This window comes from Dendroctonus ponderosae, unplaced genomic scaffold (assembly GCF_020466585.1).
Source record: "Dendroctonus ponderosae isolate FM_Combo_2020 unplaced genomic scaffold, Dpon_F_20191213v2 Dpon_F_20191213_6, whole genome shotgun sequence".
In the NCBI taxonomy this organism is placed as follows: domain Eukaryota; kingdom Metazoa; phylum Arthropoda; class Insecta; order Coleoptera; family Curculionidae; genus Dendroctonus; species Dendroctonus ponderosae.
In genome coordinates, this window is record NW_026018814.1 from 5,739,227 (window position 1) to 5,764,749 (window position 25,523).

At 31.4% G+C, this 25,523-nt stretch overlaps 1 protein-coding gene across 2 annotated transcripts in view; it reads left to right on the forward strand.

Annotated features, from left to right (window-relative positions):
- The first annotated feature begins 3,967 nt into the window (after positions 1-3,967).
- The window catches only part of LOC109540490 (zwei Ig domain protein zig-8), a 162,416-nt gene continuing 140,860 nt past the window's right edge, over positions 3,968-25,523 (forward strand). For both annotated transcript variants that reach the window (XM_048667243.1, XM_019908901.2), the window contains exon 1: positions 3,968-4,239. The gene's annotated coding sequence lies outside the window, so the exon portion shown is untranslated. The remainder of the gene's footprint in view (positions 4,240-25,523) is intronic.

Sequence of the window (25,523 nt, forward strand, 5' to 3'; positions counted from 1 at the left end):
ATTTTTACCAGCCAAAAATGCTTGAATTATCTCTTATTTGTATACTGGCGGAAACATACCGCTGAATTAAACAAATAAACAAAGCGGAAATAAAATCGCAAAACTGACGAGGCGATTTGTTTGAATCACTCTGTGTAATTGAGCCGCCTTTAACTAGTTAAAGAACTTTATTATACCTTTTAAAAAGTCAATTGATTTAACCAGTTTTCAAGTTCGCCAATGATTGGGTCAAAATCGCGATAAAAACCTCTACAATAAGAAACTCAAACAGTTGAACGCCGCCCGTATTTCATTGGGTCAGCAAGTTGAAATATCTCGGAACAAGTGGACTTCATTAGTGAAACGGCCGACTGTTTTTTGCCTTGCACTTTCAGGACCTTGCTCCGTGTTTTAAAGCATTCTGGGGAAACCTTAAATTTATGGTTGAGAGTTATGTAACGTAATTAGAGAATTTAATAGAAATATAAAACCCTTTGTCAGAAGAAAGTAAAGTAAGGGACCCTAATTAAAGGATTTAAGTTAGAAGAACAAATAAGTGTTGTTTAGGTAATGGGCTGTTGCACATTATTTCTAAATAAGATTAATTGCACAGTAAATCAGGATTTTCCTCGTTATATTCGGGACATTTAATTTTGACATTGTAAAAATTATAGGGAGAGGACCTACACTCGGAATTTTTTAGCTGGCTGCAGGTTAATCGAATAATGTGACTTACTCGGACTATTATTGCAAAACTTTAAGCAAAATTTTACAGAAAGCTGATAGAGCTTGCACGTACAGTCCCTAGTTTTTGTATTCATTATATTCAAAGTTCTTGTTGCGTATTAACATGCTTCTTATTACCTAAACTGTATTATTTGAAATAATGGTATCTAATGTGTTAGTGTGTGAAACTCAATTATCCCAAAATATTAATATCAAAACAGTAACTTTTATTAGAAAAGTTAGGGTTTCGCAACCCTGGTGAGTTTTTCTAAAACGGCCTTAGGAAAAAAAATTTGATATTTTCAATTTTCAGAGGCGTTTCGCTCTATTTCTAGCTTACGCTTGCCTGGCGCGATTTCTCAAATAAAGCTGTTTTCTTGAAACGTATTCATCTTCTAAACAAGGTACACATTGTTGAATTAAAATATCCATCAAGACTCGACAAATAATATAATCAACGGAAATCGATTTACGTTGTGCCTCAATTTTATTCAGTTCAGACATATTTCGAAATTGACTAAAATTATCACTTTAGTCCTAACTGAACTTGCCGAATTGATTGAAACATTCATCATGCTTCATGGCTTTTCAAGCCGACTGTATGTATTTTTAATATCGTGTTTTCAATTAAATTACTATGTTTAAACTAAAACTATTATTGACTTTATTTAAGGTTATTTATTGTACATAATACAATGCTGAGATCTTAAAGCTTCCTATAAAAATAAAATTTAAATTGGGTCTGCGATATCTGGAACCATCTTGCAGAGACTAAATTTGGCAATTGAAGAAATTTGTGAGAGATAAACGACTCTATTGCCCAACAAAAAAATATCAAACTAAAACTACAGAAATGTTTTACATCTGCTTGGCACCGGGCTAATATTTATACATAAAAATTGCCAATTCTCTAATGTTAATTACCAAAAAAAGTCGTGAATTAGAAATATACTCCTAAAAATTGTCATTAGTCGTGGTCAAGTTAGAATCCGAGGAGCATTCAATTTAAAAGTTAATCAAATGCTAAGCGCTGAAGCTACTAGACCTTTGGAAGCCAAGAATTTCTTAATTCTTCCTGCACATAGGAGGAAATGCACTCGTGCTCAAATGAACTACCTAGAAATTGCGCTATATAAATGCATTAGAAGTAGTAAATTTTGGTTTTTACTATAAGTAAAAGTAGAAAATATGCACTCACGTTCCTTGAAAATAAATTCCTATTTTAAAGGAGAGCTAACACTTTTCGCGAGGGTCTACAGCAGTAATTACTCTAGTCTTTGACTTATCTTAATACCGCTAGCACCTTTTTGCTGCAGTTTTGCATTAAACGAAATAGGAGAATATGCACTAAACTGTAGTTTAAAACAACGCAAACAATGTGAACTTGAAACTCGGCCCGGCAATTATTATAATCATGATGTACTAAAGTTTATTACATTTTCAAAGTTTTCGTAAATTAATATTCAAAACAAACAGACCAAAAACATGTGATCAAATTCAAACATATGGGGTCAAACTTTAAGCGTTAGAGATGATAATAAGAAATTAAAATTAAAGAAATGTGCTTTAATATTTGCAAGCGAAATGAACTGGAACAATTTTTATTGAAAACCCCATCAAAATGAGCGTTCGTGACTAAGTTACATTTCTATATGTATACGATAAACCTGTAAATTATCCTAAAGCACTGTACTTCAGACGTGCTACTTTTAACCTAATTTTGTAACAACAATATTCGAGACACATCGAAGATTAACAGAAATCGATCCGTTTATTCATACTTGAAATTAATTAAATTCTAGTAATTGTCATGTGCAATCTTATTCCGGAGATATCGAATTGAGGCCTGTGGAAGTTTGCGATAATTTTCGAAAAAAACGATTATCATTAGCAAACATTGTTAGGTTTTTTGCCATCGATTCCAGGCGGAACATTTAAGGCGAGCAAAAACAACAAGGGTCCTAATACGGATCACTGTGGAACCCCGCAGGATAATTGAACTAAATTAGGGAAACCCATTTACGTCTGAATTTTCCTTCAAGATGCGAAACTTATGAAGAGCCGTATATGGAGTAGACCGCTTGATTTATGAAGAGCTCAATCAGATGGTTTACACAAATGTTTTAAATGCCCAAATAAGTTTCCCACATCGAACAGGTTTTCTAAACATGATTTCCGGCATTATACGTAACCATTTTCTAGATTTCAATATCGGCCTAAGCAAAGACTTTCCTTTAGTGCTTAAGGAGATCCGTTCTATTATTAAATCTGACACACTGTGATTAATTTCGCTCGTAATTCCGACACATGTTAATTTAACTAAACAATTTCCAAAGCTTTCGATTAGCCTGAAAAGGATGCAACTATACACATATAATTTTTCACCTTTGACACCTTCGACAATTTTTCATTCTAAGAGCAATATTAAATAGAAAATCTTTTTGCGAATAGTTAGCATCAATCTATTATAGCATAGTCTCAGCTCTTGTTTCTTATGTCATTCTTTCCGCCGGACGTTTTAGCGTGTGTGGAAAAAGAAATGTTATGACACAATTTAAATAATACGTAAATTAACAAATTTAATGATGTTAACAACAGTCTGTATTTGAAATACATGTAGATTTAAAAAATTTATTTTAGAATCATAGATTGTAATTTGAAACAAATCGATGGACTTCAACCTGTGAACTCATATGTGATTCGAATTAGTAAAAAAATATTTCATTCCATTTTATTAGCAGAAAGTTACAAAACATCTAACTCCTGTTGGTTAAATGGGTAGCCATCCGACGCGTGAGAATTTCCATTGTTCAAATGTCTCTTAAGCAAGCGATCTAAACCTGCCTTAATGCGATGCTTGATGCTCATCATCGTATGAATCCGACCGCAAAATTCCTTTGCTAAAATCCCTCTTTCCGAAAAAATAGAATATTTGTTTCTTATTATAACATTTATTTTGACTCAGTTATTGGACGCTCGGCGACATAAAACTTATTACTGAAAACGTAGGGCTTTGTAAGGGGTTGTACGAGGCCCGTTCGATGTTGGATTACGAGGGACATTCAAAAAGTAGACAAGCATAATATGGTTGTTCTGCTTTCAAATTTACAGTCAACAATGCTGAACCTATATAGAGTAATCATATCTAAAAAAAAGTGCTCAAAATTAAAAAAAACCGATAGTTTTTGTTTGTTCCGCGCAGGACTTAGCGGCGCTGGAATCAACTTTGAGGCTGGGCCCTTCCAGTATCACGCGAATCGTCACCAAGTCCACTGGAGGCGTCGCGACGCAAAACCGAAATATACGGAAAACTCGCGAATAATTTCCGAGCAGGAAGTTCATGAAGTTGGAAATAACTTGATTTGGAAACGGTTGGTGATTATTTATCAGACCATGTGATGCGGCCTTAGGGCGGTTTATTGCTTGTGAAAGTGTACCGTGTGGGGTGACAAATTGTTTAAGTGATTTTTGTGCGCCAATAAACTTTTCAAATCTGGCTGCATTTATTGGATTGAAACAGTCAACTTATACCATGTAAGTTCACTGACAGCTTACGCACACCCCACACAGCATCCCAGGAAAAGTACTGCACGAAAAGATAAATTAGAATATATAATAAACTTAAGCTGTCTGCCTATTAATTGGCACAACGTTACAAAACTTTTTGCAACTGCTGGGAATTTTCATAAAATATTTGTCTTCGCATCGACAGACTTTACTTAAAATCCATTGCCTACTTAATGACTGAATTAATGAGTATTAAAAAACACCAAAAAAATGTCTGATCCTTAGCAACTACTAGGTTCGATTTAAATTCCGAATTACAATTAGCTCCATCATCTCTTCTTGTTAATTGCAATTCCAAAATATATTAACTCAGCTCAGCTGTCGGGTCACGAGAACGCCTGATATATGACATAACAGATTTAAACACAGTTTTGAGAAAATTTGAGTCTCCACAAGTGAAATGATCACAAGTATTAAAATATAGAAAGAACATAAGTTGAGATATTTATAGACCAGAACACATCAGGCAAATGGTATTCTCTTGTTACCGGGAGAAACGCGATCTTTAAAACACCCCATTTGTTTTTCTAAAATATGTGCTTGCGGAATAAAATTACAAATGACACTTATCTAGTAATTATTCCTCTCGTTGCAGTTAAAATAGCTCATTATTTATTGGGTGTCACAGGACCTCAAAAATTATTTTAAAGAATATTTTAAATATATTGATTTGGATCTAAAAATTTCGATAATAAGGTTTGGATTACATTTGAATGTTTGGTTTAAAGAACTGAAAATAGATATATTGGAATTAAGCATGTCTCTAGTTAAACCTTGACTGTCGGCAAACTCCTAGAGACAAACTTATTTCTATATACCTACGTTAAGTCAGGTAGAATACTTATAAGAAAAAGCAATATATAGGATGCATGTGTGGTAAATTTCATTTTATGTATTAGTATCCTGATGTGCAATATGGTGATGATAATATGCAAACTAAATATATAATTTATATAATAACAGTTAATATGTGATAAATTCAAAATCGGTTAATACTTCAATGCGATGCTTATGATGTACCAAAAAATTTTCATAATTGAACTGTACATGCTTCTCGATGACAATTTTGTCCAATATAAATTTTTTACCTTATGTTTACTGTGCAGATAGTTTGTTTCAATATTCCATGGAAATCGCTTAAAACTGTGGTGTATGTGCAATAATGACCTTTCCCGGAAATTCGCTGGTCTTCACTAAAGACTGGAGGTAAATCATTTCATAATTTAATTGTACATGATGCTCGTTTCTTTTTTAACATTTTTTTTTTCAATCACATTTTCGGTTGGTGAATTTTACATGCTTAAAATTTAAATGTGTAATAAGATTATTTAAGCAAACAACCAATGAAATAATTGCTATGACATTGATAAATATTACTAACTTCTATAAATCAATGGTATTTCCTTAGCTATACGGCTACTGCCGGACAAATTTTTGCTTATTTAATAATCAACATCTCAATACATTTCTATAAAACCTAATACTCAAAGAAACAACTCTCGTTATCTTATTAAAATGATCCTAGCAATTTTATAAATAATATACAAATGAACTGAAAGGTAACCGCATTCCGGAGAAAGCCGATATGCCTTCGTTACTGTAGACATATTTATGTAGTCACTTGAACTGTAACCGTAGGCAAATATGCTTTAGTTAAAGTATATATGAAGTATCTAAAGAAGCGCTTATACATTTTTGAACGTCACAGTTTATATCAGAAATTGTATTTCAAAATCAGAAATTAACAATGACTTGAAAAATTTAAGTTGGAAAATGTTTCGTATTTCTGACTTATAAGTTTTGCCAGCGGTATCACTTTGAATTAAATTTAAAAATTGCATTTCCAATACAATTGCCTAACAATTAATTTTATTATTAGTGCTGCCGTTTTGGCACGTATTGAATACTTTTTAAGTAACGGCATTAGACGCGAAATTTTATACCTCTGTTCTTCAGGCATCTTTTCCTCTTAGATCCGTAACTTTTGCGGAACAGAAGACAACTTTTGTGGTACTTAATGGGGTGATAAGAAGTGTAATTTGAACATGATATAAATTTAGTTTATTGATTAATTTGGCTTTACTTTTCTAAAATAGTCAATTGCTCGATGTGACGGTTTTTAATTTCAATGGTGATACTTAGTTTAATTGATGATTTTTTAATATATGGTGTTGTTATTAGGCGGTATCGCGCCGTTAGAAGGTAATTGGGGTTCCCTGATTAACTTTTTAATTCATATGCGTTCCAGGAAAACTCTAAAAGCATGTTCCAATCAATTACTAATGGTTTATTTCTGGAACACATATTTTATAACGGCTATCTCGTATGGTATCGATCAAAATTTACAGTACAATATTCTTGGAAAATCCTCTGAGTATCTCCATTTACTACCCATGCCCTTTTTATTATTTACATGAGATTTCCCGACTTGATCCTCCGAATTGAAATTCAAATAAAAACAAAACTTTTTTATATCTTGCGGCTTAATCCTATTTGATATCTTCTGAATTCTTGACAGCAGAACAAGATTGAAAGAAACAATGTTTACCATATTCCCGGATCTTGTTAGTGTGTTCGTTCATTAGAGCTTTTTTTCGAAATATGAAGGAAAGTGTTTATTATTTTTGAAATGTTGTGAAAATTGTCCGCAAGTATTGTTAATAGGGATTTTTTTCATTCAAACATGCAATGAAGGATGTGAGGTTGTTTAACTACTTACGAAACATGTATTTTATGAGCGTATGTCCTTCAGCTGTTTGATTTTAAATATTTCTTGATCAATTTACCAACAAAATGTATGTTTATTGGTTGATTCATAATTGTTCCAATACTCTGATCTTAATTAAAAATACGTCATTATATTTTAAGCTTTGCAACACCGTCTTAAAACATGTTAATGTTTAAAACATATCTGACCTCCTGAGATCATTTAAAAAATGTTGTCATGCAATTGTTGTGAAATGCACAACAATAATAATTGTAATTCTGACAATCTCCAATATTTTTCGAACATCAGAAGAGTATAAACGGCAAACATAAAAACCATTAACACCATACAGCCTGATGAAAAATATTACTGTTTTAATTAATTTTTCTAAAATGCGATGCTTTTTGCTCTTTCCGATCAATCATTCCTAGATTTGCTCTCTTAGTGAGCGGCCGTGTACAACCTCATGATAGATTAGTTTTGCTAATTAAAATGAGAAAAGGTGCACGAACCCTAAATTGTACAAGAATAATATTGAGCGTTGTCAGGTTACTCAGAAAATAATATGCAAGTAAGGTAAATTTATAAATTTCTGACTGTTTTATACGGTATTTAAATGCTTTTCGATCAAGCTAATTCTAGCAAGCGTTCTTTTTTAGCCAACTCATGAGATTTTCGAATTCTCATTTAATACCTTAAAAAGTAGAGCCGAATGTGTAATTGAACCTTAGAGAATAATAAATGAGACACGCAATGAAAAACTCGATATATCGAAAGGGTTGGAATCCTATATAAATTATATTTAAAAAATTTATACTTCCCGTAACAGGATATAACCCATTTAGCTCGTAAATAATACCGTAATTTTTTTCAAGCTTAACATATAAATCATTGACTTTTTAAAATACTTCAGTTGTTAGTCGGTTGAGCGATGATTAAATTATATTTTTATTATTCAAAAAGTTTCATATCAATGTATAATAGAAAATATTTAATATCTTAACAAAGTCCATCAGATATTCTTGTGCTATTTTAATTCGAACTTAGGTTTTCAGCATTGCGAAAGTTTTCTCAAATAAATTCAAATATTATAAATTAATTTAATGATACACGATTTTGTCACTTTTGGTCGAAAGTGAAAGTGACGATTTTAATATACTTCCCAAATGCACAGTATAATATTGAATGGAATTTTCAAAAGATATTTTTAAGTCGCGACCGTCAGAGCAAGCTAACTGTACCAAAGGAAACAATAGAACTGCTCAATTTTCTGCATGCTGATGGTCCCATTTCGTTATTTTACCATCTTTGGGAAGGCATTTGCATACAAAAGAAGTAGAATGTATAAGAATTTTTACCGCTCAACAAGATCCGAAAATTGGAAGTTTACCACAGACAGAAGCGAAATGGTTAAATGTGAAAAAGGAAACGTTTGCGATTTAACATGAAATCACGTTCCACTTAAGAATCTGAAATTGGGTTTTCTTTCTTGAGATTTATTGTTACAATGTTTCGGTAATTGAATTCTTCATTTATTTATTGAAAAGAGAATCGGCACAAGTATTTTAATTAACGGCTCTGAATAATACCGCCAATTACAAATTCATAAATCTGGAGAAAGAAATTGGAAATTATGTTTTTAGTTCGCGATGCAGTGAGATGCTTTATAACTTGGAGCAAATGATACTAAACGTAACTTAATACCTAGCGATAACTAATTAATTGATTGAGCATTACTGCATGTTGATTGGTTGGGTGAAATTAATAACTTCACATTTTGTATTGATAAAACAAATATGTATATGTGATAGCTTTTGCCGCTATTTTATTGAGCAATTTAAATTTTGATTTAGTTATTCCATCAAATCCCTGATACAATGTTATTTGAACCGTGTGCTTTAACAAACTGAAACACTTTCGAATATTATTGGTTAATATTTTAAATCCTTTTCTAAGTCTAGTGCAAATCTGATCGGAAAGGTATACCGAAGTAGTCGAGGTTTAGTGGACTGTAGTGGAAAGAAGTAATTGCATTATTTGGTAATGATAAGTGAGTAACCATTAATTAAAAGAGTTTAAGTTATTAGTAGTAAATCAGTTGACTACAATCGAAAGTTGGCAAACTTGAATTTTCCTGATAATTGAAATTTTCAATATTTAAATCGTGGATCCCCAAAAAATGGTATTTAGGAATAGTAAATTATTTGAAAAAATTCAATTACTGTGTTTCAATTAACTCAAATATGGTTTTATTTCTTCAAATATTTATTCAAATATGGGTTAAATTTGGCTTGAACTACTATTAGATTCATATAGAGTGTAAAAACAAATTTGCTTTTTATTTTGGATGTGAGGAGACCCAGTTCCCTTCTGAAGTGTGTATTTTTTGCGTATCTGCATCATCATCGGAATATTTGAGCAAACATGTCAGATGCAGATACAATATAGGTTAGTGATTACAGTCCTACATTTCTAGTCTTAAAGCTTTATATCGCTCAAACTATTCCGGCGATTCTACATCACCCTACAGGCGTAAAAATTCAAAAAAATTAGATTTTTTTTAAAATATAGCGCAATTCTTAAATGGCTATTCATGTGAGTAATTACTTTTATAATTCACTTTAAGCGCGTCTTTGTGCTTGTGTTTTGATGTCAAATTAATTTTCAGAGTCCCGTTTGTTGCCTGCTCGAAGCGAATCGACCAGTACATTTTTTAATATCCATTATTTTTTAGGTAAAAGGATAAATACGCAGCAATGTACATACTTTGTAAATTAATAAATTGCAATCATAATGCATATCGGCAAATTCTGAACGCTGGAACTATTTTGTAAATTAATAATTTTTAATTCTAAATTATATGTATTGGAGTTGATTGGAGCATTATTTGGGAATGGTAATTTCCAGTAATTTAAATAGTTATCAATATTATTCATTGAACAAAGTTCTATAAATCAAATTGGCTTACACACATTTCATTGTAATTAAATAATTTATTAAAAGATATCTATTTTTCTGTGGTTTTTTGAAACTGCTGTTTCTTCTAGATGAAAAGTTAGTTCGTCAATTGAAGCTGTAAATTTGCGTCCAAAACTAAAATAATATAGTGGCATATTTTCCGAATTGTACATAGAATACAGCAGTACAACTTCAGTCCCAATAAATTAGTGTAAATGCGAAACAGGCATAGTGAGGAAACTACTTTGAGATAAGACATCCAGTAGCAGTAATTTCTTATTTGATTTTATTTCATCTAATCTACTTTCTGCATCTTCACGGGTTTTAAAACTGACTAATTTGCTCTGTTTTTCCTAGTTAAAAGTTCTCCTAAAACTAGGCCAAATGTTAAATATTGCATTAATAGGCCGCAGAGTTGATCAACTACATCAGACGCAGGTTTACTGATTAAGTCTGATCGATTGAAAACTGTCCATTACGGCTGACCAAATAAGATCTAGTAGTTTTAATCTATCAAATCAACAGAAGATACAAGACGTGTTTGTCCTGTAACGGGACATTTAGTTCGAGCAGTTTTTAAAACATTTGGTTCTTAATTAGTCACTTACTGTTATAAATATGGCTTGTCAACTATTTATTTAACTGCTAGCTAATGTTTTTACAGCAATTATTAAATCTTTAATGAGTATGAAGGTACCTAATATAGTTATATGTAATTTTAAAACAGTTCATGAAGCTAATTACGATTCCCATTCGTTTTTTAAGAGAGTATGTCTCAGATAACAGTATCACAAACGACGGCCATTAAACGAGCAATAAAATTATAGAGCTAATAAAGGCAGTAATCATTTTGTTAACTATTTTGTACCAACAGCAGTTTTAATTTAGACTAATCAAATTTAAATATATTAACTGCAAGCTTGATGAATTTGTAAATTTACAGTATACCGTAAAAAAAGCAATCAATTTGAATAAATGAGATGTTTGGAAAAACACGAATTAGGTATTTGACAGCCATATTTTAAGTGATCATTTCTGACCTCCATACCAAGTTTACTTTTTAACATATTATTTAAAATAAAATACTAAAGGAATATAGAAAAAGGATTCTTATGCTATATATCATACCTTTCAATGTAAATATAAACCATAAAAACACTTACATTTACAATATGTTTGACTCTTGACCGAAATAAAGTTTCCTCGAATGAGAATATTTAGAATTAATTTTGTGTCAGAAAAGTAAAATATTTTCATCTATACCATTTAAGAAAGTATAGAATTTAGCAAAACAGTTTCATTTTGAATCACAGCCAAGACAAACTTTACATTTTAAACATTTAACGTTTGATTTGCCTTTACATTGGGAAAATTTACAGCGGTCTCTTCCCAGTGGTCAATTTGGCCAATGACCAACACTATCTAACTAACTAAATTGCTGTGAGTAGTTGAGCCTCTCCTCTTAAAAATTCGCAAAATTTTCTGACTACCCGTTTAAAAACTTATGATTAGATTAAACTTGTAATGTTATTTTCCAAATCTGATAGAACGCCAATTTTCTTTTCTCTAATATATTAAAGTTTTTGACCATAACATTTGAAAACTTCGCAAAATATCTACTTATCTCTAGTTTACTATCATTTAATCTACTATTTATCTAATAGCGCTTCTGCCGAGGCTCTTGTACATATAACAAAGTTGCATACTATCTTAGTCAATAACCATCTCTGGCAAATAAATATTAAGCATAAGATTGTTGACGTCTCGGATATGAAGTCTTCAGGACTCCAAGTTTTGTTAACTCTTTGCTCTCCTGTTTGCTGAGAGACAAAATACAGAATTGCTGAGTTATTCTCGTTGTAGTCTAGCGACCCAGAAAGCGGCTTCCGCTTCCCAATTTATAATATTGTAATGCATGTGAGGTCCATGCTGGTTTGTTTAGAAGGCAATAAAGTTATATTGCAAGGTCTGCAGGGATGGGTATAATTATATATTTAATTTTCTGGAAAATGTTTTTCATATTTTAGTTTTAGAATTGTTATTTCTCGGAGATGGATTTGCTGCAATTGAGCCAACAGAAGCTTCACATCTTACTAATAACTAATTTAATAATTACGTAGAAATCAAAACCTCTGAAATAGAGGTCCACCAAGTAAATCTGCAATATCTGGTGCCATGGGAAATAAAGCTTGTCCTTCCATAAATGATACGTGTTTCAGCCGCTTTCTACGAAATTTCATGCAAATGTTTACTGCTTATCATAACCATTAGGAAACGTTTCAGTTGATGACAACTCACGAAACATTTATAACAAACGCCTTTAGTTCTAAAAATCACTAAGTTTTACTTAATGATTTATTCGGTATTTAGTGCGCCATAATTTTCCATTAGAAACCTTAGTGCTATCAAAAAGAAAATATTACTTTGACCCAGTAAAAGATGGAATAATGAGCCGTACAGTTGAGAAAGTTTGCTAGTTTGATCTAAATTATGAAGCGCATACGTACGTGAATTACATTTAGTGCAACCAGTTGGAAGCAAGTTTGCTCTGTTATCCATAAAGTTATTTCAGGCTTGAATTTGCAATAAAAATACAAGTTGTGGTGCTTGGAATTAGCGCTTTTTACTCACATCTAACGTCGCTTCATACAGCGATTTTTTGTTTTTAATGATTTAGCCTGGTGCAAAGCTAGTGAAAATCGGTTTAAAATTCGATAAGTAGAATAATTTAGACAAAATCAGAAACGATTGATTAGAACTTTCCGTCGTTCAAGCGAATAACATGAATTTGATTTAGACATTCAAATTAATTTTATTCAGCTGATCGGATTAAACGGTTATATTCACAGAGTGAATTCCTAATTTGTCCAATCAAGGCCTTCATTAACATCAGCCATCAATTATCATCAATGAATTCAACTATGTCATTATTCCGATAGAGTTTGCTAAAGAAGTTTGAACTTTGTGTCTTGGAGGATATTTATTATTTAATAAAACTGATCTTCAACGGGAGTTTCAAATTGTACTAGCAGACATTTCCTCGGATTTATCAATAGCTTCGTAGTTGCACCAAACAATTTTCGGCTCAGTATGTCCAAGGAGTAAAAAGAGTGTGAATTCACTAATTTGTATTGAATTTGCGTCTTGGCAGGAATTTAAAGATAGTCAAAGTTCAGAGATATTTATTACTTAGTATTAAGAGAATGCATGAAGCAATCATCCATAAGTTTATACGATATGAAATTAACTAGCTAATGCTAAATGCACATTAAAAGTTTGGATCGTTCATATAGGAATGCAAAGAACTCTGCAAACGGAACAGCGGTATCAGACTCGTCATCTTTACGGTCGGACACACCATAAAATGTTTCTCTAATAAGAACTGTTTCACCAGATTCTTGCAGATAGGAAAGAACTGATGTGGCCATTTATTTTACAGATTAATACAATTGTAAGAGTGGCGTTGGAAAAATGGTTTCAGCTATAATGGCACTTTAAGAATGTTGCGGTTTTATGTTGTGTGAGAGTTGCAGCTTCCACGTTTAGAAAACTGTTCGTATTTTTCTTTTTCTTGGCACATTAGGCAGTGTTGGCTAAAAATATATAAGATACTTAGAATTAATTAATTTAAACGGTCTCGCGGCGCTTATGGCGATGTTGATATATTTTTCAATGCCACACGATTTTCAACTATACTTTATTAAATTTATATAGCAATGTATCTGAGATACTCTAAGGCGTTTTATATTTAGTGAATAATTGGAAACATCTTCTAAAACATAATTAAATGTTAGTATTTTAGAAATCAAGTTAGAATGATAAAATTTGACAAATTAAGCTTAACAAATTCTAAAAATTAGTAGCAGATTCTATAATGTGCCAAAACATGTTCCGTATTTTCCCATCATGGAATAAAATTATTAAATCATTTTTATAATCCTTTTGTATTACAAATATCTGAATATAAATATGTATTTAACAAAACAGGCGTTTTCAAATGTATGCCTTTACATCAACAAATTAAAATACAAAGCATGAGTTAAAATTTTAAAATATCCGTACCTTAATGTTTGGTAACACTGGTTTTCATTTATAAAATTCAATAAGCCAGCATAAACCAAACATTTAATTTTAAATCTTTTCTTATGGGAATCAAGAAATTGAAATCATGGAAATAGGTAATTTTTAAAAGGCGGTTTTATTTTTGAATGTTAGCCTCAAAGAACAACTTTTTATTCTGCAAATTTTGTAAGTAAAACCAAGGTTTTTCCAACAACGGTAAATTGTGAGTAATTTTTTATTCTTAGCAGCAGCTCAACAACCGAAACTGTATCAATGGCAATAAATAAGAATAAATTTCAAAACTTTACTTTGTTTTTAGTCGATCTTGATTGAAAGATGAACATTAGATCATTATAACTAATTGGAATGTGCCGTGAGTATCTGAAAACTATTGCAAAACTTGCAACATTTTAAAACACTAAAAATTTAAGTTGCCTCTTAATTTGAAAACTGACTATTCCCTTTCTATTAATTATTATTGTTCTCAGTTATTTTGATAAAGGCATTTAAAATACTTACTCATCAAATTACATTAACTGAAACGAAGCTATTATTATTAGTTCGCGCTGTGTTCATTATCATTGTGAAATAAAGACTGTTTAACTTATCCGTCGGAACTATACTCCACAAACTGTATGACAAACAATGTATTTCCAACTGTATTTAGTTTAGTTTTGAATCCATTCTGAGCTTGACTCGCCGCACAATAATAAAGTGGTTGTTATCAAATTCAGCCTCTAAAAGCAATTGTGCATTTGTTTGAGGAGAGACGAAAACAAATTAAGTTATGTACACCAGAGCACTAACATATGTATGCTCGGTCATGCTGAATGTACCTGTCTTGTTTTGGCACTGGCAACTAATGATAAGAGAATTTGATATCACTGACTGCACATAATCTGCTTAGTTGCTTAGGTGTAGTCACTGTCCCTACATCAAGTTACAGCTGAAATCAAGTTTCATTCAGCGACAACGAAGCAAGAAAATGTGTATCAATTAATCTTTCATTGATTTACATTTCAAAAGTGTCCGAAAGTTTTGAGGCGTTTACTGAAATTATCGAGATGTTTTGGAGCTTTGGTTCTTGAAAACGAAGCCTTTCATAGACTTCGGCAAATATTATACGCAATAAATCAATAAACCTGCAAAGCCCTCCTTTTTAATTATGTTGAGAACATTGCGCTAAGTTCTGTAAACTAGTTAATCCCCGTAGACCTAACTTGTCAATTTTCCAAAGTGCACACTCATTAAACTTTCAACAGGGAAAATAAATGTTCCGTATTTCTTGGGGAAAGTAAGTTCCACGATCAAACTAAAGCAAGACTATGTAGAAAGGGTTTGGAATGAAATATCACATATATGCATTTGCCCAATTGTGCACAATTCAAAATGTAGTAAATTGTAAAAATGCTTGGTCATGTTTATAAAGCGATGTTATAACCAGACATATTTTTTATTGATTTTACATCATATTTAATTTCAATGGGAAAAGTTACTATAATGGGTCTCATAGTTTTAGACAATCGACAGGCAATTTATGAGTTATTTTAGATGGTATTTTTGCTGCATTCTCTACATATCTCCAGGGTGACAACTTCATAAGAATTACACCAATACTGAAAAAATCTGTGTACTTAATCGCTTTATTAAATATCGATATTTTTATCAAATAATGTTTAACACGTTGAATTATTTAACAATCGGATTTTCCAAAAGTTATCAACGCCATTGAATAGTTCAAGATGTCTATCTTTACTTATACTAACTTAGAAGTTAGTCGCTTGCACGTATTCTGCCACTATTTAATTTATTTAACTTTATTTAATTTTATATTAAATTTGTTGATATATTTAAGCTAATCTTAGAGTATAAATTCATTTGATTTAGAAGTTCTTATTCTTCCTGATTTAAGATGGCTCAAAAAATGGCTTTTTATACGATTTTGTATATTATTTACCCGCATCACTACACTTCTTGGAAAAGAGCATTTTCTTTCAAGAGTTTTGCTTATTTTCTATAACACGTTTAATATGCGTGGGTTTCTCTTTTTCAGTTTGTGTCTACATTGAATTTTTAATAAAAAAATGTCTGTTGATATTTATAAAATATAATATAATTCGAATGGAAAAAATACTTTCAAAATGCGTTAAAATGTAAACTAAAAGTTTTATATCGAATATCTCGCGACAGTGGAGCAGTAAAAGCATTAATATCATTATAATACTCACATTTTCATAACAGAACTGCTACATCAAATTATTACTGGAAATTTTAATGTTAAAATGTCGTTTATATGCGTAAACCGTAATTGTTAGCGTTGTAGGGTCTACATACTCCAGATAAAACATACTGAACTAGTTATATTTGAAATAATAATTTTATCTGTTCTCAATTACTTTCGATTCAAACATAACAACAATAATACCAGAATAATGTTCAATATTGAACTGAAGTTCAAAATATGTAGTTCTATAATGATGGATAGAAATTGTTCCATCTTTATTTTATTAAGAACTACTTACTAGGTACATTACCGAGTCTTGCATATCCATTATCTAGAATCAAGTTACTTTATCGACGTTTTTTTACATCTTACTCGAGAGCTGGGTATGGGTTTGCAATTACATACGTATAAAGTTTAACTTTTTAGTTATCTCTAAACGTACTGGTTCATAATCTGTGTTTTCGGGTACTTCAATTAAAATTAAAACTAATTTGCAAGGTATCTCTGATTAATGAAAATTTAAGGAAATAATACATATAAAAAGGCTACCAGAAACATACAGAAATTACTTTTCAAAAATAACCACCTAAAATACCATTAAATTGAATAATTAAATAAAATACAAAAATCCGTCACACTGTAAAGGCTAATTTATATGACAAATTTAATTAAACAGTCAACTACCATTACGTAAGAATTTGAACTCACACCGCCACTTACTAAAACATTATTTTAAAGAGAATACAATTATCTTTTGGTTCACCATTTAGAGAAAAACATTATTGTTTACATCTGGTGATTTAATGATTTGTAAATTAAATATCTGATAATTTATTGATTTGACTCGTTTAATTTAATTTATGAATTGTTAAAAATGTCCATAGTTATTCACTAGAAAATAGTGAGGCCTGTCTTCAAAATTTCCACAAAAATTGACCAAAATTTAAGGAAAAATTCGTCCGCTTTCATGTTCTATCGATTCATCAGTTCTTTCATACTAATAAGTCGAATTTTTAAACAACATTTGGAAAACCTTTTTGAAATGTCCCCATAAGAAAAATTCTAGAGAGTCAGATCTGAATATTGCTCATATTCGTTATTCAATAACTATTAAACACAGACTCCCAACTATAATAATTGGGCTTAATGAAATAACCAATTAGCCAACTTAATTGTTGTTTGAAAACTTTTCATTAATGCACCACAAGCAATAGTTGCCTCTCGACTGCAACTCTCCCTCATTGTCTGATAAATCGCTGAAAACCATATATACCCAACTCAATTTGCCATAAGCCATATCTGCACAATCGTGATGAATAGTTTACAAACTTGGGGGGAGTTTAGTGTTATCTAATGAAACACATAACTTAGTTGGGGCAACTAAATCTTAGTCAATTTATTTTCCACTGTTGTCTCAATGGACGGTCCAGTTTCCTTATTGATTTGGATTAAACTTTTCCGCAAATGTGAACAATATTTTTATTAGTTGCTATATTATTGATATCTTTCAGACGTTCTTTGCCATATATAGATAGAGGTATAATGCAGCCGGTTGCATCACATCGTATAATGCAGATGAAAACTAAACAGGTTTAAGCAAACACAACTCTGATTGATTCTAGAAAAGTGTATGTAATGGTGTTTTCATATCGGCAATTTACGTTTGGACTTTTTAGTCTGGTTTACGTGAATTTAATGAACCGGAAATTCGTAGGCTAATGATTGAGCCGCTTTTCCGTTCTTCATTGTTTGTTTTAAACTTAATAATAATTGTTATTTTAAGTTCAGATCTTCCAACACTTGATCGTTTCGCACTGTCTTTAGAGCTAAATTCGGCAATTTTATGTGCGCTAATCAAGATGTAATTATTTATTAAAATTGTCTGCTTATGACTGATTTCTGGAACAGCAGACTGGAACTTCAAGTTCTATTTGCTACTGACTTGTTCCTGTGATTTCTGTCCCTGTCTTTTATTGTCTTAAGGAGACCTTAGTTTCAGACCATAAAGGAATGGGGGTTAATTCGTTTTTGTTGTTGCCAACAACTTTACATGTGCAATGGGATTTAAGATGAAACCACATGATTTACATAGCTGTTATTGTGTTAAGTAGCTGCAGTATAAATATTAGGTATGAAGAAAGATAGCCAAGAACAATGGTTAAGTAGTAAATGCTCAAAATACTTGCTTGTAGTAATAATTTGTTGAAGCGAAGGAAATAGGAAATAAATCTGTTGACCATTATTAAAATAATCTGCTAAACACTCGACATTGCGCTGTAAGAAGCCGAAAGGCCTTTGCGGCTTAACTCTGTAATTTGCTGTTGGCTAAAAGCCAAGGTGCAAAGGTCATAAACTCATTAAGATTTTAAAGTGCCCAACAAACAGAAACACCGAAAGGTTCTTTTTGAGCTTTCTGCGACAATGAAATGTCGAGTCAAGAATGCTTAATTAAAACAATACAATACTTAAATGCTTAATTAACGGGGGTAGACGTTGAAACTAACTTTAATCAATTGAGTATGCGGATTTCCATTGAAGTTAAGTTTCGTAAAGTGGGAAGTATAGAGCGAACCGACAAGATGCTTGTGCCGCTGAAACAAACGTGGAAAAAACTGAAAAAGTTCAACCTTTTAGTAATTGAATAGTGACGTTGATTATTAAACTATTTAATTAAATACACGGATACATTCTACGCTGAATTTATTCTTGTAAGGCTATGAAGAACTTCACAACGGTGATAAGGAGATAAGAATGCATCTTATTATATACATACCAATGTATACAAAATCCACCTATCGGAAAATCTTAAGCTCTTCTGTCTTTAACATAAGCTCTGAATGCTTATATGGTTTTGCACAAAAGTCAAATTTTAGAAATATTTTGTTGATAGTAACTACAATATTAACCTTTGATTGTGATAACTATGATAATTTCTTAATTCAAATTATAATAATGCGAAGTTTGTGTTAACCACCCAAGAAATATAATGTGTTGTTATTCCAAAGCTAAAGCTTTCATACTTAATTAGTTTGAAAAGTGTCACGACCAAATGTAGCGAATAGTTGGTAGATTGAGATACACTGCTTTAGATGCTGCACATAGGAAGATTGCTAGAGCGTCATTTAACAGTAGAAGCTCTATGAAAATTGAGCAATTTTGTCATAATCCATAATAACTTGAGAGCAACGTGATGTTAGTACTTTATAACTAGGTATCCATTAGCTGCTACAGTAATAAAGCAGCGTATCGGAGTTACCCCAAACTAGTCAAATATTTTGCGTTCAGTTAGATCGGGCACGTTCGTGGCGTTGATTAATACAATAACTTGCATATAAACTTTCACCAGTAACTTTCAGACAATATATAACTACGAGAATACGAATTCTCTTTGAAAGTTTTAATAATTAAATCCGGTTATTAAGCCGAGATAAAGTAGTAGACAAATAAGACAAATTTCCGAAACCTCTAAAAGTCCCTATTATGTTTTATAATTCAATGAAAAATTAGCATGGGCTACCCGGGGCACAGGAAAATAGATTCAGCAGTTTTTCCACTTTGCAGTAAAGCCGACTTTTTCACTTCACCTGAAAAGGTTTTTCTATCCAGCACTTTTATCATCATAAACCGACTTAAACTTTTTACTTTTCTGTCGTCATAATCGGTAAAAAACTACTAAGCACTTTACTAAAAAGTTTGGTAAACTTTTTTATTTTACCTTCAGCACGTTTTGGTTCTTTCAGTGTTTTATTTACTTTGGTTAATTCCGACATTTTTCATTCTCGGCAGCTTTTGTAAACTTAATATTTTATATAGAAGTACATACAATACTCGTCATGAAATCTGCGTAATCTTAATTAAAGCAATTATTTAACTAAGACTTTAAACGAGTGTTATTTGCAGTAAATAGTTTAAGCGATTTTTGGTTTTTAAAATCAGACAAAACAGTAAAATATTACCAGGTAAAACGTGCATTTAAAACAAACTAAATCGCTTTGTCAATGCTTATAATTAATAAAAATATATATAATATATATATAATAAATTTGTTATATATACAATATAATTCTTTTAATAAATCATTGGAAGCAGTTGGCAATTTCCGTTTTTAAGGGACTTAATAGTTCATCTGCAATCCTCAAAGGAGCTCAACAATCTTGATTGAATTCGTTTAGGTTTTCCCCGCTGTGGAATTTAAGATGCGAAGTATTGTATTGTTCATTTGTTTTCCTTGGCTTTGAGCTCTTTGTTAGTGAATTTGCCCTACTATTACGATCTTGGTTTTACATCAAAATACAATATTATTGAGATATTGAGATATATAATTGTTGTTTCCACGAAACGTATTATGCAGGGTCTCTCCAAAGCACTTGGGGAAAGAAGTAACATGAGGAAAGAAACTTGAAGGAAAAGTAGGTCGGACAAGGAAAAAACTAAAACTAGAGCGTAAAATCAACAGAAATTTTCAATAGTCCGGCCTTGTTAATTGGATTGCCGACGTAAAAGAAACCATGGTTAAACGTTAATGCATAAAGGTCGAGAATATTGCACTAAATTTATTCATAACTCCTTTACGTTAATGCTTTCATAACTCCTTTACGTTAAGAATGTTTTAAAATTCTATATATAACCTGATGAAACAATTTTCCAAAAATAAATATCAAGTAATCTAGCAGTTGACATTTTATCGTCAAAAATTTAAATACTACGCTTATAGGAGGCTTACACTCAAAATTAAACTTAAATTGAGTCTGAAAACTTTAAAGTTGGTGACAATATAAAAACTTTCCAGGCACCAGCGTAGTGATTAGTCTAATAACGCGGGGTAGTTTTATATATAGTTGCTGTATCCGCGCTCGTTACGGTTTCCTTAGAGCATGAAAATAACGGCCATTCGGGAAATTGACTTTTATGGGCATTTAAATAAATTAAAACATTCTCAAGTATACAGCAGTCGACTGTAATGTCCACAAATTTTGGAGATCCCAGTTTGAAACAAATATAATAAGAAGCCATAGTAAACATTGTTCGCCGATAAAATAGAAAATATAATTTTTCGGGATGTTTTGCTAAAACATTAAATAATATCTATATCTACTTAGTTTACTGTCCATTCTAATTAAACAAATATACCATAATTTGGCAGTCTATGTTAGCCGTACTTAATGACAGCAGATATTTCATATTTTACTCTTTCATTATTATTAATATACCACGAAATGCATTGACTTCGACCATATTTATAATGTACGATAATAACATTAAAATTCTGTGATCATCAATATTTAAAGTTCTGGGAATAATTACTCCGGTTCTATTTATAAACGACATCCGCATTAAAAAACCGTATGGTTGTAAAACAAAATCTCTTCCGCTTTGTGATTCACGCTAAAGTTAAATTCCAATTAGGAAACTCTCTCAAATTCAACGAATAAACAGCTTAAATGTAAGCCTAATCCAAAAACTTTCCTACAAGACACATTTTGTTTGTTGGGGTCGGGTTGGGAAACCAAAGAGAACAATTAACTTCGAGGGCTTCCCTAAACGAAACAATTGAATACAATAATAATTTGGCCCTACCGAATTGCGTGCGTAGGAAAATCCGAAAATAACGAAACGTTCGTATCCCTCCGGGTCTTTTTAAAGGACGTAATTCGTTACTTAGTTTAAATTAGAAACAATTATGGCTGACAGTTGTAATTAATCCTATTGCATTTATACATATGTAGAGCTGTCGTTTGAACTACAAAGCTCATATAGTTCAAGTTAATATATCATTCTGCAGTAACAGGATATTTTATTTTCATGGATAATTATTAATCATTCACAACATCTTATTGAAATAATTTTCTGCATTATAGATAATTTTTTAAATTGACTACAAAAATACATATGGTAGGAAATCACAAAATGTATCCATTGTTTCTAGAAAATGTTTGTAGACATTTTCCTAATTACCTTTATATTATAGTAATGAAAGAAAATGGCAGGTGTTTTAAGACTTTTTGAGGCAGAGAGACCAGATGTTGCAAGTTTTCGTTTCAGATATACGAGACGAAAAACGTTTTTCAATTTAAGAGCCTCCAAATCTGCTTAAGAGAGGGGCAGCATTCTTTATATGGAATGAGGTTTATACTTAATGATTTATTTCCACAACGAAACTCAAAAAGCAAAATCTTTTAGTATCGAAAAGACAAATTGAATACTAATATGTTAAAATATAGTATAGTACGTATTTGATACGCACTTCATGGCTGCAACTCATTACAAATAAAATAAAATAACATATTAAAAACAAACATTTATTTGGCAATTATGCGTTTATGCCTCCCAACAAGTTCAAGTTTAACGATGCTAAAACTATAAATACTTCACTTTGGCAAAAGAACGGGTATGTATTTAAATTGTTGTTTACTGCTTCTGCTTGTTTGGAAACTAATGTAAACAATATACATTTTAGTAACAGCAAGACGGCGTAGAGAACATAAATCTGACTAATTTCAACTGAAAAGACAATTTTCTTCTGTACGTACACGCGCTGGTATGTTTCTCCATAAAATTATTTCGCAAAAATCGAAAATAATCAGTGCGGTTTCAGGCTGTATATTCCCATTTGTAGATGCAACTTTGACTTACCTAATTTTCCTTTTCCCATTAAGAATAAAAGCGTATTGCGAATCACCGGTGTGGTGAAAGATTTACATTGTAAACAACTCGTTTGATAAACATGACTTTTATATCGTGTTGGTTCTAGCTGTTAAAAAAATGTTACGAAGTGCTCTTCAGCTCGATTAGACAGAGGAGTACAATGTTTCAATAACGTAACTGATCTTATGTGTAAATAATAACGGTATTTGATCCTACTCAGTTCAAACTGATATTTATTAGCCACCATTACCAGCCACAGTTATTTGTTATATTTCTTATCATTTTAACATTTTGCTAAAAACTGTCTGTAAGCTGTTTCACTTATGAAGTTATTTTAATTACTTTCAAAACATTCTACAATCATGAAATCTATGTGAAAGGGATTTTCAGGGTTCAGCTCACATTTTATATACGATCTGGAAGTAGCTTCTGATAGCTTTTGAGGCTTTCAGTGGTGAAAACTAATGTAGATATAGAAAACATTAGATTTTTAGAAAGTGTAGTTCTATTGTGATCGTGCCTGGGATCAAATATTTACATTATAATTTTATTCTTACTGCAAAATGTTCAAAGCTTATTGGCATCGCTTTGCATTGAAAACATTTGTTTCATGCTCGTGCTTTCTTTCCTAAAATATTAAATAAATGCTGTAATAAGATATTATATTTCTTCGTCACAGTATCATAAGAAGTGGAAGTAAATAGAAGCGGCTAGATCTAGCGTAAACTTCGAAAATAAATCTTGAAGTATGAAAAACGAGTTCTCTCCATCCCAACTGCAAAGTTAATTTAGAAACATCAGGCCAAGTTTAAAGTAATTAGGAAACTACCTACAACTTCTGATGCCTAATTCCCTGTGAGTTTGATAAATGTTCGTATTTTTCTATTGTGCCTCTTTTTATTTCGTTTTATGTTGGCTCTTATCGGAAAATTAAGCAACACTTCTCTTTTGTCTGGAAAAACAGTTTTAATGGTGATAATTAAATTTAATTAGATCTAGTTTTTAGAAAAGATTTTTGTCTTTAGTCTTTGAATGTTGCCGTTAATGTCAAATGAAATCTGATTACTAGACAAAATTAAACCACCTTAGCTTAGTGAAAAAATAGAAAAGTGCCTACTACCTAAGATTTTTCCTCATTTTTTCATTTTCAATTTTTAAATTTTACTTTTTGTTTGTTTGAGTTGCGCCAACAATTTCATGAATTCTTATTTACATTCTAAGTGATGCAGATCTAGAGGCATTTCTAAATAATCATCTCTATATATTTACGCAATAGATACAAAAAGGAAAACTGCTTTTTCAGATTAGATGATACATTTCCGGGAATGTTGCATTGTTAAGTGAGTTTAAATTAATTTTGAAAACTAATGAAATAATAAACTTATTTGCAACATCTCAGTGACGTTCCTTTATATTTGATAAAATACAAATTAGACTTTGAACCTCTCTTCTCAGTCTATCTTCCTATTAATTAATTTTTCAAGTGCGAAAACAGCTGCAAGCGATTGGGCCTGGTATATTAATGAATTGCTAAGGCAAGATTTCTAATTTCGAACACTCTTAAGGCAAGTTTCGCAAGTTCCTTATTAATTACAAAGTGCTAAGTTTTTTCGCATAAAGCATCAGCTTTAACAAGACTTAAATGTGAATGAACAAAGTATGTTTTGGAACCTCAGAAATAAAGTGAAATCCTCAAGTATATGAGCAGTGGTGCATACATGTTTTTAGATAGTTAATAATTGCTTGATATCTGATATCATGCAAAGCAAATGCTGATTCAGAAATAAATCGTGCTAAAATATTTAAATTAACGAATCAAATTATAGGCCGTCTGAGATTAAAAACAGTCAAATCCCTCCATTTTTGAAAAGCTTGATTAATTGGATTGTAGGTTTGACATGCAAAAAATAGAATTCCCTTCATATTTTATTTGCCAACCATCCCATCAATTAATGTCAACTGTTGGCTTGTTTAGAAAAAAGATATCCGCTCGAAACGGAAGATGACGCCAATTGATAGATAGATTGTGAAGCGATAGGAATATAGAAAGAAGGCGCCCTTATTTACCCAGGGCTCATTTGTAATCCGTATTCAGTACGCTTTAAATTGATGCTTATTAGCGATCTATATCTGCGCCAACAATATAATTAACAATTCGAAGTAATAAACGAGCTTTTTGTGATGTTTTACTTTAATTTAATTTAGTATAAAAATAGGTCATGGTTAAATAAGTAAAGAAAAAGTTTAGAGAAAAATGGCATGTGTTTCCAAAAACATTCTAGCTCTTCTCTTGTTTGCAGATGTGCCATTTAGGCTAGAAACTACAACGGAAAATGTTTATAGTTTATTTTGTAATTATACGTTTCCTCCCTCTATATATTTAACTCTAATAGGTTTTTATGTGAATTGTAAAAGCAAAGTTGAGTACTAAAGTTACTACATATAATAGTTAGTAAAATGGACCCTGTTAACTGAAATCCATCAACGCCAAAGAACCCGTTAACCTGGCAATACGTGCTTTTAAAGTTCAACATGAATTAACATTTTCAAGACGCTCAATTTATAAACTTCTGAAACCCTAAACTATTTCCGAAACACTTCACTATACTTGAATTCAGCAACTTGGAGAACTATTCTCTTAATCACCACCAGCAA